Consider the following 18,175-nt stretch of genomic DNA (forward strand, 5'->3'; position numbering starts at 1 on the left):
GACCTGGGGCGACGGGAACCATGGAGCTCTGGACAGGAAAGGAGCGGGCTGCGGAAGTCCCGATGAGAGCGGATCTGCCCCTCCGCAGCCGGGTGGAAGTTCCGTGGGGCTGGCCGGGACCGGAGGGAGGTCCCAATGAGGGGCTACGAGGGCACAGGGAGCGATGTCAGTAAGAAAAATAATAATTTGGGCTGGACCCAGATCTTCATTCTATAGGACACTACTTGACATGTTTGTATTCTCTTAGAGCTTCCTCCTAACTTTTACCCCTCTGTTCCGTGCAGTCTAATCACTTCTGCTCTCATTCACACAGTTTATTACCCCTCCTACTCCTTTTATCTTTGCAGAGAGACTGCTGTGCAAGAATGATATAAAGTCTTAGATGAACACCTGTTTAGGATAATTTTCAGGACAATCCACTCTGCTACAGGCTCCATGAGGAGCTCAGTGTCTCTCCAACCTAACATCACTCTAAATATTCAGCTGCGGTACCACCTTTATCTTTTATCCAACTGGTGGATACATTGTTACAAGAAAAGTGCAGTCCAGGTCTGAACTTTCTGCAAACACAAACAGCTAAAGTTAACTTTGAACCTAACACCACTCTAAGTATTCAGCTGTGGTACCACCTTTATCTTTTATCCAACCAGTGGATACATTGTTATAAGAAAAGCGCAGTCTGGGTCTGAACTGTCTGCAAACACAAACAGCTAAAGTTAACTTTGAACCTAACACCACTCTAAGTATTCAGCTGCGGTACCACCTTTATCTTTTATCCAACTGGTGGATACATTGTTATAAGAAAAGAGCAGTCCGGTCTGAACTGTCTGCAAACACAAACAGCTAAAGTTAACTTTGAACCTAACACCACTCTAAGTATTCAGCTATGGTACCACCTTTATCTTTTATCCAACGAGTGGATACATTGTTATAAGAAACGGGCAGTCCGGATCTGAACTGTCTGCAAACACAAACAGCCAAAGTTAACTTTGAGTATGTGTCTACCTGTTTGAGCCAATATTTATTATTCCCTGGAGAGCACTCTGCTTTGGCTTGTAAGCAGCCCCCCCCCCCCCACACACACACACTCATCTTCCATTTTCTCTTTTATTCCCTTCTGTTAGCAAATAGTATCCATAACTGATAAAATACTGTGTGTGTGTTAATTTAAAGTGAGACCACAGTAGCCTACTGATACAAGGTTATCCTGTTTTTCCACCTGATAAATGGTTAAGAAATGACTTACAGCTTCAGAGCAGTCCTTGGTCAATTCTGATTGTCTGTTAATCACAAACTTGTCTTTGCTTTGGCTCATTAGCAGCAGTACTAAGGAAATGCCTGCTCACACCCTTGTTCTCCCCCTCCCCCTTCCCTGTTTATTACCTTAAGCCAATCCCAAAGTTAATAAATATTACCTGTGGCAGGCACCATTTTTAAAACTACAACCACCCTTTGATCACCTTATGCCCTGCCATAAAACTTACTAAAACTGCCTGAACTGGGTCACAGCTAACTGATAGCTCTTGGTAATACAGGGTACCTACCTGAGTCTCCACATTCACTATCATATGTTCTTTTATCAGTTTACTCTGTTACCTTATTGTTTCCAGCCCCCTCATAAGAGCAACTAACAGGGTCTCTGCCTGCCTCTCTCCACCCTGCCCCCTATTCCCTCCCACCCCCAGTGGTCCTACCTTTATTACACACGCAAACCCCTCCCATCTTTCCAACAGCCAACCATGGCACTAAACCCAACAATACCTCCTCCATCTTCCCACTATTATCACTCCTCCTCAGCTAACATGTATAAGCATACCATACCTATGATCACTGCATGCACTCTCCTTGCATATCTTACATCCTACCAAAACTCCATCATTCCCCCACTCAAACACTGCCACTGTACTACTACTCACATCACCACTCAAGTCTCACCCTCACTCAGCTCCCCTCCCACCAACTCAAGAACCATCCCTATGCAACCCCCACATATTCCATCAGCTATATTACTCAAACATAAAGCATCCCTACAACTTAACATAGTAACCCTCCCACCATACCTATTACCCACAGAGCACAATCATAAAGTTTCCCTAATAAATAAATGCATTCAAAAACTGAGAAAACTAATAACCTCATGCATTTCAAAACTAGCTCTAAGTGGAGACATCCACCCCAACCCTGGCCCTACCATCTCCAGCCCCACTCCTCATAATCAGACTAGAAACCACAACTTATCCCAAATCACAGCCAATAGAAAGCCAAGTGACTTCCTTCTACTAAGCCTAAATATTAGAAGTATATCCAACAAAGTCCATGAACTCCATGCCACCATAGACTTGTACTCCCCAGATATTGTCATCCTGACAGAAACCTGGCTAAAACCTCACATTACCAGTGAGCAAATCCTCCCTACCAGTTACAGCATACTAAGAGTAGACTGGCTAAACAAGAAAGGAGGCGGTGTAGCTATAATATTTAAACAGCATCTAAACATCCAGCTCTTAAAATCATCAGCTCCACAAATAGGCAATGAAGAAATAATATATACCAACCTCAAAATAAACCAAAATAAAACCCTCAACATAACTGGATTCTACTTCCCACCTGGCCAAAACATTCCTCCACTAGAAAACCTCCTCAGCTGGTCTACCCACCATCTCCCCCAAGAAACTATAATTTTAGGTGAATTCAATATTTACTGGCAATCCTGTTCTGGCAACCATCCAACCCATCATCTAAACCTTCATGGCTTCGCCCAACTAGTCCAGTCGCCAACCAGCATAAATAAAATCTCCACACTACCCTGGATTGGATACTAGTCAGTAAGAGTCCCCAGTCATATATAACAGGCTGCTTATCAGATAGCCTCAGTGATCACTCCCCAACATTCCTACTCAAAAAACACCTATACCAAGCTAAACCTGTCATCTACCATCAAATACATAAAAAACTAAGCTTTAATTCACTCACATTCATCTCAACCCTCAAAGAATGTAACTGGCATCCTCTAAAATACCTTAGTCTTGATGACGCAGTTGAATTTTTTAATACTACCTTCCTGGGTATCCTTAATTACCACATCCCCATAAGACTTTCCAGAACCAAAGCACAACCCTCCCCATGGCTACAGAAAACCATAAGTCAGAAATGAAAAACAGGGATAAAGCCTGGGAGCACTGATGCAAAACCAAAACCCCCTCAACTAGACGGAAATTCCTAGAACTACGCAATAGAGTCAAAAAGCTAATAAAACAGGAAAAATTCCAATACTACCAGTCTGCCCTAGACTCCTCCCAACACAACCCCAAACAATTCTGGTCCTCCATAAACTCCATCCTCCACCCAGGTAAAATTAGTACCCCTCCTCCTAACATCCCTCACTCCTCCAAAAATATTGCTACCTCATTCAACATACACTTCACACAAACCATACTATCACTAGCAAAACAACACAACCCCCTCCCCTCCAACCCACACTTTCAACTAGTAATCTTCCCACTGTCTTCTCTTTTTCTCCTGTTCCTACCTACAACATAAAAAAACTCTTAACTAAACTTAAGCCCACCAAACTAGCAGCAGACAACCTTCCAAGTGAATACCTACAAATCGCAGCTGATGCTCTGGCCTACTCAGTATCCATCTTGATTAACTGAGCTCTGTCAGAAAGTTACATTCCCACACTATGGAAAGTATCACATATAATTGCCCTCCACAAAGGCGGCCCCTCCACAGAACTAACCAATTACTGCCCCATAGCTATTCTCTCTCCACTCTCCAAAATACTAGAGAGATGCATTCACTCTCAGGTCTCAGACCACCTCCTTACTAACAACCTCCTTTCCAATACTCAGCATGGTTTCCGACCAAACCATAGCACCACCACTGCCTTACTCTCCTTTACTAACACTAACCTTCAGCATAAAAACAATGGCTATCTCTCCTCTGCTACTTTCCTAGACCTATCTAAAGCATTTGACATGGTCCCACACAAACAACTCATCTCTGTCCTCAATAACCTATCCTTCTCTCAATCAGTCACCAACTGGTTTCAGAGTTACCTGTCTGACCGCCAACAATCCGCTGTATGGCAGAATTACATATCTCCCCAACTACCTGTCTCTATAGGGGTTCCCCAAGGATCCATCCTTGGACCCCTACTATTCTCTATTTTCGCCAATAATCTAGCCTCTGCCACCAAACATGGCACACTCATACAATATGCAGATGACTCAACCATCATCTGCTCAGCCCAGTCCATACCCAAACTGCAAAAAGTCACACAGGAAGCCTTTTCCTCTGTTGAAACTTGGTTATCCGATGCCCAATTAATACTCAACCCAAACAAAACTAAACTACTCATCTTCCAACCCACCAAACATACTCAAAACAACTCTCACTTTAACATCACAGCAAAAGACAACACCACTATACACCCAACAGAACTCACCAGATTGCTAGGAGTGGAAATTGACAATAAACTAAAATTTGGCATTCACAAATCTATGACCATAAAAAAAGTCCACAAAAAACTAGGAGCGTTATACAGAAATAAGCAACTTCTCACCAAAGCAGCAAAGATTTCAGTAGCAAATTCCCACCTTATCTCCACCCTACTTTATGCCTCTCCAATATATACCAACCTAAGGCAATGTGATCTAAACAAGCTAGAGACCTGCTACAACAAAATCACCAAATTCGCCACAGGGGCATCCTACCATAGTCACCACTGTCTCTCACTTGCTGAACTGGGCTGGCTTGAACTCTCTTCCCTCCTTCAATGGTATTAACTCACACTCGCCCACAAACTAGTAAACCATCCACTAAATGTCCCACCCCTCCAGAATCTACTCCAACCCTATCGCACCACCAGACCACTAAAATCCAGCAACAAAAATCACTTGCAGGTCACTAAAGCCAATAACTCTGCTGGAGAAGCACTATTCTCTTGTGCCATAGCTAAATTATGGAACTCTCTCCCACCCACAATTACCTCCGTACCATCATGCACCCACTTCAGAACTTTACTAAAAGCACACCTAAAAACTTGCTGGCTATGCCCTTGCAACTCCCACTCTAATATCACTCACCCCATCCACCCACTACCTTTCTTTCCACCCCACTAACTACCTTGATTATAGCAGGCTCAGATGCTCATAAGCCTAACTACTTATACAGCAGGAACTTCTTATTGTAACAATTGTTAATGTCTGTTATGTACTTCGCAGATGATAAAGATTCTAGTTGTCTACTGATGTACTATGTTCTTCATCAACTATGTTTGTAATTCTTAATTGCTATGTTGATCAAATTGTTAATTGCTATGTAAATCCAATGTAACTACTGTCTGTATATTTTAACTGTGGAGCTTTTCTCCCCGGGCCTCCACTGAAAATAGACCTACATCCAGTCAGACACTCCCGGTCAACAAATGTAAATAAATAAATAAATAAATACTTTGGGTCCCTGGTGCACCAGGTGCTTTTGGAACCTCATCAGTCCAATCACCACCTTCAACTGCAAAGCCATCCTAGAGTGTAGCCTCCTTTCTTTTCTCTTTTCTTTCATTTATGTAGTTATTTATCTATTACTTGATGAAATTGAAAAAATGTTAATCTAGAAGTTTAGAATCAAAAATATTCAATCAAAAATAGTTTCTTCTTTAGCCCCCTTATACTTCTCCCTTCTTAAATGAGTTCACCAGTTTCTCTACCCATCTTCCTTTTTCCCTCACAGTGGAAAACATATTTGTCTCCTTTAACACCTGTTTGCTATCTTAATGCATTTTGCTTCCATATTCCTGAACTTCACATAATTCTCCCATTGACCCACCCATAATTACTCCAGTTTTTGTCCATTTTCCTAATTTCATTTGGCCATCTTCACTTGCCTAATTAACCAGACTATTTTTCTTTTCATTTTTATATTGACACCTGCTTTTAACTGTTTTCCTCCATACTTCTCTAAAGCAACTTATTTATGACACGTTACAGTTCCACCAGTGTTTTGATCTCCTTCATCCTTCCCAAGTCATTGTTTACTAACATATTAAATAATCACAGACAATGCACCCATAATATCAGGTCATGGCCTTCATGGTCCTTACTAAGCATGTTCCTTTGGACAGTGTGTGTTGCACAGTCCCTGATAGATAGTGGAGCTCTCCCTGAACTGTAGTTAGTTCAACTCACCTTCCCTATAGAGTGCGAGACTGAAGCTTCTTTTTTCCTGTTCTAATGCTTAGCTTTTTCTAAAACCCTTTCAGCTGAACTACCTCTGTCAGTCTGATTTCTGTGCCTTCCTTGAATAAAGGAATTCTTCAGGCTTATTCAAGGAGACTGAGGTCTCTCATCATAGAAAGCACAGTGGTGCAGACATAACATTGTCGCCTCACAATAAGAGGTTCTCCAGTATGATTCTCGGCTGGAGTGCCTTCTGTGCAGAGTCTGCATGTCCTCCCTGCATTTGTGTGGGTTTTCTCCAGGTACTCCAGTTTCAACCCTCATTACAAAGACGTGTCTGGAGCATTTTGCCCCAGGCCTCCATTGAAAATTGGCTTTGTTCCAACTCAGACTTTCCCAGTAAATAAAAACATAGCGTTTTACCCCTTGTACTTGCATTGAGTGTACTGTAGATGACAGCTTTCACCTTTTTGCACCATAGCAGCTTTACTGCTACAAATCTTACAAGTCAATCATTACCTTCTAGCTCTTCCTGTTATTCATCCATTTTTTTCTTTTTTTTATCCTGTCCCATCTCACAGTACTCTTCCAACTTCTCCAAATCTAAGCTCTTATATCTTGCCATATCCCTCCATCCTTGATTACTCCGAACACACTGCACTCCATAATTACCTTGTCCCATTCGCTCATATTGTTAACCTCCATCTCTTTTATCCCACCTTTTTAGATGCATTCTCAGCTAGCAGTACTTTCAGTGCAGTCATTTTTCTATCTAGACTTCTAGTGTTGGAGATCACATCTCTGACTGTTTTACCTTTGCCTTCATTTTAGCTATTCTGTTTTGTCTTTATTTCCTGTCATCCCCAGATGTTACTAAGCTCTTCCTATTACTACTATATTTACTAGTGACATGCACTCAGTTTTCTCCATACTCTTTGCACTTTATTTAGTATTGTTTCATTTTCCCTTTTTACCTCCCTTGTCCAGTTTTTGGTATTACATTCATTATGTCTATACTACCTCTTTGATTTCCTCCCTTTTAAGGCTCCATTGTCTGTTCCAGTTATCCCTGTTATTTCTTCCATTGTCATGTCTTCCTGCTATACCCTCTTCAACTGACTCCTTCCTTTGATGACTCCTTTATTTGTCTTGTTCTGTTTTTCCTAAAAACAATCTCCTTACCACCCATTTCTTTCTCAGTTTCATGGACAGTTTAAATGTGTTTTTATTTATTTTTTAAACATTTTTGTGTTTCCCATTACTGATGACCAGCTAGCCTCTACTGCAGCCATACCCATTTGACCCCATCACAGGAGAGAGAGCTGATCATGGCACACCCAGCACCCAGGTAATCATAAAACGTACGATCATTTATAGGCTCATAGGTGTGTACTAGGCTAATGATCATAAGGACCTTTTTAATCATTGCCATGCATCCTAACTCTCTGACAAGTTCTGGAACCCTTGATAAGTGCAAGCAGGGGCTTGGGAGATGAAATATTTACAGGCTGCCTATGTCCATTAAAGACATAGGTGCCAAATCAAGGATGAATTTCCTGTTCCCCATCCAGTTGTCCAAGTTACACTTGAATTGGGTTCATAGGTTCATAGGTTGGTACTTGGCTATCGGCCGTAGGGCCTATACAAGCCTAGCCATAACAGTTCCCTGGCTATTTCTTCCCACAGTATTTATTTCCCTGGACCCCTTACATGATCCCCGGGGTGAATTTCCTATCTCCCATCCAATCATCAAGGTTCCTTTTGAAGAGGGCCAAAGAGGCACTTTGCTTGACATGTATGGGCAGTTTTTTCCAGAGTCTGGGGAGTCTCTGGGTCAGGAACCTATCCCTCCAGCATGTTTTGTTCATTGTGATGACAAGGTTTAGATCCCTGGAGCATGTGTCTCTGAGGGATTGGGATTTCTTTAAGTGTAGCATGTCCAACAGCTCTGGGTTTGACATGGCCTTGTATGTTAAGCAGAGATCACCTCTGAGTAGACAATATGCAACAGAGTATAGGTGGTGTTTTTTTAAGATGGTCAGCATAGGGCATCTGCTTTAGGTCTGTGATTCTTTTAGTGAGGTATTTCTGTGGCCTTTCCAGTTGTTGCAGATGTCTTGAGAGGTACATACCAAACAGGGCATTGTAATTCTATAATGGGTCTAATGAGGGATGAGCACAGTGGGACAATGACCTCCTTTTTTTCTGGGCGAAAAGCCCTTAGTGATGAAGTGTGCCACATAGAAGGATTCCTGACTGTTGTGGTGATGTGGTTATCAAAGGTGAGACCACTGTCCACCTGTGTCTCTAAGTCTCATCACACTTTCATTGTTTAGTGTACTGACACCTATGTGGTAATTCATGGGTACATTTTTTTTCCCCAGAAGGGATAACTATACATTTCTTGGCATTGAGCTTGAGCCCATGGCTCTGGCACCAAGCATCTGTTTCCGTAAGGCCCTTTTGTAGAATATCCGCATCATTTAGGGATTCAATAATGGCCCCCAGTTTGCATTCATCTGCAAACTTTGTTAGCCAGAGTCCCTTAGTGTTGGCCTGTACTTTGGAGAAGTATATGCCAAACAAGAGCAGTCCCAGGACTGAACCCTGCGGTACTCCACTTGTGTCTTGTCTGGAGCTGGATTTGGAGTCGGCTACTTTTACAGTGTGGGTTCTGTTAGTAAGCCAGTTGGCAACCCATCGAGTGATGTAGGGATTAATGCCCAGCTTAGTAAGTTTATCTATGATTCCAGAATGGGGAATGGTGTCGAAGGCCTTGGCGAGGACCAGATAGGCTGTGTGGACCACCGTACCCTTGTCTACAGCTCTGGAAACTGATTCAAAGAAGTCAGTCAGGTTCAGGAGACAAGATCGGCCCTTCAGGAACCCAAACTGCCTGGGGTCCAGTGTTTGAAGGTTGCCAATGTCTTTGTTTATAAGTTCCATGATAATATGTTCCATGGCCTTGCAAATCAGGCTCATCAGACTGATGGGGCGATAGTTCCCAGGATCCAAGGTGGATCCCTTCTTGTGGAGTGGGATAACTGTAGCTGTGCACCACTCAGTGGGCACAAAGCCTGAGGTGAGGCTATGACTAAACATGACACTTAGGTGAGGTGCCAGTTCATTTTGTAGTTCATGTAGTACACAGCCTGGGATGTCATCTGGTCCCATGGATGCTGTATTCTTAGCATTGGAGAGTGCGTTTTTTAATTGTGTGGCTGTTATTACCAGAATTTGGCAATCTTTTGGTATTGAAATAGACCCTTTAGGGAGTGAGAGGGGGGTGAAGTTTGCACTCAATCGATCTGCCAGGATATTGGCAATATCCTTGGGATCAGTATATTTAATGCCATTCTGTTGTAGCTCAGAGTAGATCTGAGCATTGCCATTTAGATTCTTGACATAGCTATAGAATGCCTTGTGGTTGTCTTTGGAATCTTTGGCAATTTTATTTTCGTAACTAACTTTGGAGGATTTTATGAGGGATCTCAGCTTCTTACTGAGGCTGGTAAGGGAGTTTTTTTGCATCCTGGGATTTTCCTCTTTTCTGCAATAGTTTCTTCCTTTTGTTGTAAAATTTGTGTATGGCAAGGGACCACCAGATTGGCTTCCTTTTTTTGGAGGAGAGCATCTTGGTTCTATTGGGGATGGCACAATTCATGTACGAGTGGATGTGCTCATACACTGCCTTAGTGTAGGATTTAGCAGTCAGACTTTCAGTTCCCATCTGCATGGGTGTCATGAAGTTTGTCACTTCTGACTTGAGTAGCATGAAGTTGGCTTTGGAGAAGTTTTTTTACGGAGGTTTCTTTACTGGGGGGTGGGGATGGGATGTGGATGCCAAGGGTGATTAGCTTATGGTCAGACATGACCAACGAGGGGGTGACCATAGGTGTGGAGCATCGATTTCCCATGTTGGTAATGACCAGGTCTAGGATATTGGAGCCCCTGGTGGGACTAAGGATTAGTTGATCCAGGGCATTGGAATTTATGAATTCCAAGAACCGTTGGGCATAGGTGTTGGTAGACAAGTAGTTTTCCCAGTTAATGGCAGGGTAGTTGAAATCACCCAGGTTTAAGAGGAACTCTGCTTCACATGGCTGGAGAGCCTGTTCCAGAGAAGGGGTAGTCTCTGGGATACATATCTTTTTCTCCAGCAGGTCCAATTTATATCACAGGCAAGGTTTAAGTCATTTGTTTAGCAGATATGCAGGAGGTCCATCAGAGTGGGGGTCAGACAATGCTTTTTATGCCAGGCATAGATCTTCTCTCAACAGCTTGTAAGAGATTGAATACAGGGATAGGGCTTTGAGGTAGTCTGCATAAGACATTTTACTTGTGCCCTGTATTATTTTAGTGAGGAACCTCTGTGGAGGTTCCAGTTGTTGGATGTGCCTGGTTAAGTACATACCAAAGGGTCATTGTACTCAGTGATAAGTCTGATGAATGCTGAATACAATGGAACAATGGTCTCCTTGGACCTAGATGCCATGCCTTTGCTTATAGGTTGCACAACATAGAATGATTTTCTCACTGTTGTGGACACATAATAGTCAAAGGATAGATTACTGTCTATGTATGTCCCCAAGTCCTTGACTACTGGGTCGAATCTTAGGGGTGTGTTTTTAATATATCAGTTACCGAGGTGGATGACTTTACAAATGATACTATTATGCATTTATTGACATTTAGTTTTAGTCTATGGCTCGGACACAAGTTATTTGTCTGGCCAGCCTTTCCGGTAGAACATTAGTGTTAGTGAGGGATTCTATGGCTGTTCCTAATTTGCAATCATCTGCAAATTTAGTCAGCAAGAGGCCCTTGACATTAGCCTTGACTTTAGAGAAGTAAAGGCCAAAAAGAAGCTGTCCCAGGACCAGTCCCTGTGGATCTCCACTTGGGACTGACCTTTTCATAGAGGTGGACTCCCCAGTTCTAACATCCTGGGTCCTATCTGTGATCCAGCTGGCTATTCAGTGGTGACATAAGGGTTATACCTAACCTCATGAGTTTGCCAACAATTTCTGAGTAGGGTATTGTGTCCAAGGCCATAGCCAGGTCAAGGTAGACAGTGTGAACCATTTTTCCCTTATCCATTGCTTTGGTGACCTTCTCAAAGAAGTCCATCAGGTTGTGTATGCATGACCTGTCTTTGATGAAACCAAACTGTGGTGGGTCCAGTATTTGGAGATTTACTCTTTCATTATTGATCATTTCTATGAGAATTATTTCCATGACTTTGGATATGAGATTAGTAAGACTTATGGACCTATACTTTCCAGGGTCTGAAGATGGCCCACCTTTGTGCAGAATGATGACTGTTTCTGTTCTCCATTTGTGAGGCATAAAGCCTGTTTGGAGGCTACAGTTTAATAGTAATTCCAGAGAGCTGGATAGGTCATGTTTCATGGTATTTAGAAGGCATCCTGGGATATTGTCTGGGCCCATCGATGCTTTGTCCTTGGCCTTATAGAGAGCATTGAGGACCTGATGCTGCAGATTTTAAAGGTAAGATCGAAAAATAGGTTACTATCTTAAGAGTTGCAGTGTGCATGAAACAGTTAGATATGAAAGTGGAGGTAACTCAAGTTTTAGCAATCTAAGGTGAGAGCCACTAATTTTAAAAGAACAAGATAGATCAGAAGGGGGTGGGCATTTCGTATTCTTGATCTGTGGAATGCAGTGGGATGGCCAATAAATTTAAATAGCTTAAAGGGAGTGATTTAAAAAAAATAAATTTGTACTTACTGACAATAGCCAATGAATGAGGGCAGGGAAGGAAAGACATTGTCAAATTAACATAAGGTGTGGGCAACAAGAGAGACACTTGAGTTTAAAAACACAACAGTACCAGGTTGGGAAGGTAGGAGGAAATTTAATTAATTTGTGATTCACAAAATACACAGCTGTGGTCTTTTTCCTAGTTTAAATATGCTGTTTGAAAGCAGAATACAAGTAAAACACAGTGAAAAGAAAATTAATCACAATATATTTTAGTTATTTTTATTTTATTTTTCCATTTGTTTACCAGGAACGTCTGACTGAGCCTAAGCAGACCCATTTTCAGCAGAGGCCTGGGGAAAAAAAGCTCCACAGTTACAAAGTTTAAAGAAAAGTATACACATGTTTTGACAAAGATGAACATATAAGTGTTTTGACAAACATGCACATATAAATATTCTTATACAATTTAGTAACAAACTTTCACAAGAGTAGCAATCATATATAGTGTACTTATGAAACTAGCTCAGTTATAAACAGGCATATAATGAGAATATGATGGGATTACACACAGTTTGGAGTCTTATACATGGTATTAGTATTTTAGGGATCTTGATTAACAGAACTATAGCAAGACTTTACAGTAATTTGTATGTCAAGGAAGTATATATAAAACAGAAAAAGGCAATGTAGCAATGCAAATTACACAAAGGCAAAAACAAACTAACCTTTCCCTCACAGAAATCTATGGCAGAGTCTGAGTGAGCTTTTCCAGTAAAGTTTATCTCCTCGTCTGTGTCCTGTGTGATGAGAAACAATACAACAAAAGCTTAAGAAATGCCCTCTTCTCCTGGAATATGAACACCCATGCTGCAATGAACATTGCCTGAAGTTGAATCTAAGTTGAATTTATACATGTTCATATTATAGCATTTGTCTACAAACTTATAATATAGCAATTGTCTTCAAACTTGAAGTGGTGTGCACACCTCCATCTCCGGTTTTCCTGACTAGTTTCATCTCAGTCTTAACTAATCCTTATCCTAGCTTCAAATATTATCTAACTTGCAACCAAGCACTATTTTTTTCTGATACCCTTCCAAATATATTCTTGTAATTTTTTTTATCTCTGAAAATAATGTTTTTGGCCTGACCTAGTATTTACACCAATCTATGGTAGCCTATTGATTGGGTTTTTCACACTAACCTGCAGAAACTCCTGGTTTTCTTTGAAGCCTCTGGTCGCCAGCTCCAACCCGCTCCATTCGCCCTCACTATACTCAGGCGCATTCCACTCCCTTACCCTACTGCCATTCCCACCCACCCCCACTATCCTCACATTTATATTCTATCCAACAAAGCATTTCTTTCATTGCACACCCAATCAATGTCCACTTCCAACCATTAACCACTCCTTCTTTGAACATACCCATATTTCTCAAACACCATTACCTCACATCCCCTATTTCTCTCACTCCCTTTTTCCTAACCTCATCACACCTCACGATGCACCACTTCTACCTAACAATCCCACTTCTCATCCTTCTCACAGTCTCAACCTCATACCACACTAAACTCTCTTATCAAAATATATCTCCTACTTGCACACTCACCCTTACTAATAATGACACAATTCAGTCAAACACAATCTCCCCATCTCTGTATAACTTCTCCAAAATTTGTCTTCACAAATATAAAATACTTCAGTATACCTCTCTGTCCTGTAAACCAAAGATAAAGCACTATGCTTTCTACTCTCATCATACACTACTCTCTAAACCCATAATTACTCTGCTTCTTGCAGGAGACATCCATCCTAACCATGGCCCTCCTTCCCATCTCCCAACACCAAACTCACTACACCACTTTACATTCACCCCTCTTTTCTCCAACCCCAAAAACCCTATCTATCTACTCTATGAATATTCAAAGCCTCAACAAAAAGACCAAATTTCATGCATGTATTGCCCACACTTCCCCACACATTCTAACCTTATCTGAAACTTGGCTTAAACATCATATTACTAACAATGTAATATTACCACCTGGATATAACATCTACCACTCTGACAGAATCCCAAAAAAGGTGGAGGTGTTGCCATCCTTTATTCTGACCAACTCATCTTCTTACTTCTACCCATTCCTATGCCCAATTTTGACCCTGCTGAACTACTTATTCTTAACCGACACCTAAACTCACACAGAAAATTGCTATAGCCTCCATATACATCCCTCCAGGGAATAATATTCACACACTTGTGCATATTCTGTCTTGGGTCTTCCACAAGATATTCTATGAACCTGTCATTCTTGGAGATGTAAATATTGATGGTCCAAACTGATATCTGACTCCCCACAATCAAGTATTAACTTACATTGTTTCTACCAACTTCTCACATCTCTCACATACATACATACACAAAAAACATTTCTACCAGTTCAGTCCTAGACAGGGTTCTCACAAACAATCCTAACTTCTACCACAACCTCTGTATCTTACCTGACACCTTGAGTGATCATCTTCCCGCTCACATCCAAAGATACTGTCTCCTGCCACCTAAAACACACATACAGAGACTGCCATAAACTCTCACACTTTAAAGTTGATATATTTAACATCAGATCATTGAGCATCAACTGGTCCTTCTTCCAGCACCTCCCTCTCAATGAAGCTGTGCAAACCAAATATTCCTTGACATTCTAGCACTCTTGCCCCCACTAGGAACATTAGAATTAAAGCTAATTATATCCCTGGCTTTCTAAAGAAACTTGCTCCCTTATGCATAAAAAAGATAGTGTTTGGAAAGCCTGAGTTAAAACCAAATCACCATCACTGCTCCAAAACTACAGAGAATTCAGGAACTTTCCCATAAACAAATTAATAGAGATAAGAAAAACTTTTACAACTCATACTAATTCAATAAAAACCCAATCCAAAAACATTCTGGTTTCCCATGAACAGCATTTTTCACTGAGATAACCCTTCCACACCCACCCCTTTCCCAAATAATACCCCACTAGAAACTGCCACCCTTCTCAACATTTACTTCATAGATACAGTACTATCCAAAAACGTACACACACTAACCACAAATCTAACCCCCTTCCCAGAAACCCTTTCTCCTTTAAAGAAGTCCCCACCTCTTACATCAAATCACTCCTGCTCAAATGTACACATTTCTCTCCCTCTGCAGACAACCTACCTTCCATCGTCCTCAAACTTGCCACTGCACCATAGCCTATCCTGTCTCTCTGTTAATTACTAGATCCATTCAAGAAGCCACAGTCCCAGACATTTGGAAATCCGTCTATACCATCCCTCTTCATTAAAGTGGTAATTCCACTGACCCATTTAATTACAGACCTATAGCCATTCTTTCCCTTCTCTCTAAAAGTCTTGAAAAATGTATCCATACTCAGCTACTGAATCGACTACTCCAAGAAAACTTGCTGACTCCCACTCAACATGGCTTCAGGCCAAACCACAGTACTACTACTGCACTGTTATCGTTTACTCACCCTGCAACTGAGGCCAGAGATAATAACTAACTTCTATCCTGTTTTTTTCTTGACCTCTCCAAAGGCTTTGACAATATATCACATTCTTTACTTCCATCTAAACTATCTGATCTCAATCTCTCTGGGCCCTCTCTTGGTTGGTTAGCTAGTTACCTCTCCAATAGGCAACAATCAGTCAGATGGCACACATCCTCTTCCTCCTTCCTACCCATCAAATCTGGAGTCTCCCAGGGCTCTATCTTGGGCCCCCTTCTGTTCAATATCTTTACCAATAACTTCCATACATCTTGCAATTAGTCCTGTCTGATTCAATATCCAGACGATTCTACGCTCATCTCCATCTCCAACAATATCTCTCATCTTCACTCACTCAAGACTCTTTCCTGTCCATTGAGAAATGGTCCTCTGATAATCAGCTCATTTTAAACCCCCCCAAAAAAACTGAACTTATTTTCCTTTCTCGACCTCTATCTCACTAGGAATCAACCTTTCTCATCTCACCCCTTGAAAAAAACATCATTAAAGCGCTAAACCTTTAGGTACCATTATTGACGATAAATTAAAATTCAACCTGCATATCCAGCAAAGTATTAAAAACCCCACCAAAAACTAGGTTTACTGTACAGAAATAAGAAATTCCTCACTTCAGATGCTAAGCTCTCCCTGGCTCAAGCATTCCATCTACCCTTCCTTCTTTATGCAGCCTCAGTCTTTACTAACATCCAATCTACATTATTATCTAAACTAGAACAAATATATATAACAAAATACCCAGATTTGTTGCAAGCCTACCTTATAACTCTCACCACTGCCATGCTTTCAGAATACTTCAATGGCTAGAATTCCCCCAACAACTCTGTCACAATTCCAGATCACACATTCCATACTACTACAAACTTACATCCTGTCCTTCCCTCTCCTCCCTTGTATCCTTGTATACCCCCAATTGTCCTCTCTGTACCTCCGATCAACAACTCCTTGATATCTATAACCCTAACAAAAAACATTGGAAAACTACTATACAAATACACAATATCCCTGGTCTGGAATAAACTCCCCTCATACATAAGATCTATCACCCACCTAAAGCACTTCAGAAAAGAACTAAAACTCTACCTAATAAACACAAGGTCCTGCCCCCCTCATGACCCTACCTAATCCTCCACATCCCTTTCCTCCACTATTTTCTCACTGAATATTATATGCTCCTCTCTTTCTGTACTCCAATCATACTGTTCTTCCAACTCCACTACCAAGCCTACAACAATCCATGTAAATATGCATATTAGGCTCTACTTTAATATCTTCCCCGGGATTCATCATCAGAAAATCCTGTGTCCGAATAGTGGCATGGCCCGAACATGGAGTTCGGAGCCTGTGCTATTCAGGAAGGTAGGCTGGGAGTGTGCATGAGCGTGCCAGCACTATTCTGGCATGGACACCACTGAATAATGCTAATTACTTAATTTGCTGGTGAAAAACATGCAAATGAGGTAAATTAGTGATTTAGGAAGTAGGCAGGCATCCATGCCAGAATAGTGTCTGCTGCAGAAATGTCTTCGGCTACTAGCTGAATACATTTCTGCAAAAATCAAAATGGAGGCATGACAGCTCAAAGTAAAGCATGTATTACAATCAATAGGCATGCCAGTGGCCAAAAATATGGCCATTGACATGGAAAAAGAGTTGCCAAATTATAAAAAATCAAAGGTTTTTTTTGGCTGATTTCGGCTGTTTAAGCATAGGGCAGCAGCATGCAAGTGGGATCAGTCAATAATGTGAAAAAATAATTTTAAGTGAAATTTGCATTTTTGCCATTATAGTCTATGGCATACAGAATCAAAACAATTACAGGGAACAGTAGTTGCTAAGGAGAAAGGCTGCGGTATAGTGGTGTAACAAGGGACTAAGGCAGTGGGGTATGCAAATGAGCAAAATTTACTGAATCACAAGGTGGGAGACCATGTCTGAATGCACCTAACTGTGTAGGAACTATAATTCTGCAGTGTAAGCAGGAGAAGCAGCTGACATGAAAAAGGGGAGTGTCATGCTTGGTGTAAACACATTGGAGCTCCATAGCTCCCATTTGAGTTTAGCTAAGCACAGCTAAGCAAGGGGGTGTGTCCAGAGCTGTATAGACTTATTCTATGAAATGAAGAGTGTGTTTATGTCCAGGAGAGGGCCGTTTCTACTGCAAAGGGTTTACTTTAGCTAAATGGGTTTGTGCAGTGTGCATCAGGTCTAAAACAAAACAAAAAATCCCAGGAAATAGCAGGACTGTTTACATTTGGGCACTGGGTTTGTGCGGCATGCCTCAGGGCTTAAAAGGGGCAGAAATGGGAAGGGAAATAGCAGAATAAAAGCAATGAAGTACAAATAAAATAGCAAGCAGGTGGAATGTATTATAGCCAGCCAATCATGCAGGCAGCATCTGCAGCACGACAGTATAAACTATGCAAACACCTGTCAGTCTGGTTTTTCCCACAAACTCTGCACCATTGGTGTAGACATGTGGGGGAATTTTAACCAACAAAATGTTAGGGGCTGCCATTACTTTGAAACATTGGTATATGCTAGAGGCTGAGGGCGGTGAGGAGGATAATGCTGACAACTGCCCCAAACTGAGGAGGAGGAGAAGATTGTTCAGACCCAGGGTAACTTATCAGGGGCTACATGATCTGGAGATAGTAGAGTGCTGCAGGGTGGACAGAGACATACTTCAGCAACTCATCGAGCTGTGCTGGCCTCAC

This window comes from Protopterus annectens, chromosome 10.part0, assembly GCF_019279795.1.
Source record: "Protopterus annectens isolate FY-2018-M chromosome 10.part0, PAN1.0, whole genome shotgun sequence".
NCBI classification, from domain to species: Eukaryota; Metazoa; Chordata; order Ceratodontiformes; family Protopteridae; genus Protopterus; species Protopterus annectens.